Source organism: Gossypium raimondii, chromosome 9 (assembly GCF_025698545.1).
Source record: "Gossypium raimondii isolate GPD5lz chromosome 9, ASM2569854v1, whole genome shotgun sequence".
NCBI classification, from domain to species: domain Eukaryota; kingdom Viridiplantae; phylum Streptophyta; class Magnoliopsida; order Malvales; family Malvaceae; genus Gossypium; species Gossypium raimondii.
Genome location: NC_068573.1, coordinates 21,304,264 through 21,305,539, shown reverse-complemented (window position 1 = coordinate 21,305,539; position 1,276 = coordinate 21,304,264). Strand labels below are relative to the sequence as shown.

The following is a 1,276-nucleotide window of genomic DNA, read 5'->3' as shown; positions in this document are numbered from 1 at the left end:
TGCAGGATACTGTTGTTCCAGCCACATTTCTCTTTTCGCTCTACTAGTAATTTAATTAGAGCTTGAACCCGAATTTTGGTGAGGTTGAATCTACTTTTTTCATTCTACCTTCCTTATTTATTTTATCTAATTTGAAAAAAAAAAGTAAAAAGAGGGGGGAGAGAGTAGTCACAGATATTTGATTGTATCTCGATCTAATCTTTTTCGCCCTGTCCCACAGCAATAACTAGAATTAAAAAAAAGGGAATGTTAACGCATCTGGGAAGAAACGATTGATCTCTATCAATAACCCCGCTAAAGAACCGAACCAGAGAGTACTTAGTACCTGTGCTACGGAAAGATGTGTTTTTAGATCTCGCATTTAAAATCCTCCTTCTTTATCGTATTACATTATGGTAATACATATATAATCGCATGTATGTGTGGATAAAGACCACTTGGATTTGTCTATTTGTACCCGAAATTCCTAATTCAAAATTCAAATTTAAATGTACAATGATTCGATAGATAAGATTTTCCCTTTCTTAAAACAGCAAAACAAAATAGGTCCCTTTCTGCCTAAGAATTCCCGCTAAAAATATTCATTTATTATTCATTATATGGTTGTTATATGATATAGACCAAAAAGAGGAAATGGAAAGATCCGTTTTGTATATCAATAGATGAAATAAGGGTTTGGAAAACAAGATAGGATTCTCTACAATGACACCGTAGACCAATTGAAAGGGATGTGGCGCAGCTTGGTAGCGTCTTTGTTTTGGATTGGATACAAAATGTCACGGGTTCCAATCTTGTCATCCCTAACTATTACTTCTCCTTTGAGCAAGAATTGAGGAGTCATTTTAGATTGATTAAAATTAAACATACATAATCTATCATTTTCTCATATTATATATGATATATGATAGTATAGTTGTCTTGCGATGTATTGGGGTTATAAAATAAAAGAATCCTTTTTTTTACAGTCTTATTTATTATGATAAGAAAGCGCTCTTAGTTCAGTTCGGTAGAACGTGGGTCTCCAAAACCCAATGTCGTAGGTTCAAATCCTATAGAGCGTGATTCCACTCTTGTTAGGTCGAAAATTACACCGAATTGAAAAAAATTGAACAGCATTTCGAATTTTACCTCCTTGGATTAAATTATTAAATTAAAATTATTAAATAAATTGAAATTAAAAAAATTTAAGAATTAAAGGTGCCAGTCAAAAAAAGGTATGTTAATTAATCAAAGGTCCAACTGATCAACACGTCTGTATTGTAAATATGTGGCTACG

General features: G+C 32.6%; 1 non-coding gene across 1 annotated transcript; it reads left to right on the top strand.

The window, feature by feature from the left end:
• Positions 1–987: 987 nt before the first annotated feature.
• Positions 988–1,061, top strand: TRNAW-CCA (transfer RNA tryptophan (anticodon CCA)). The gene has a single exon. It is a non-coding gene; the product is annotated as a tRNA-Trp (tRNA).
• Positions 1,062–1,276: the final 215 nt, after the last annotated feature.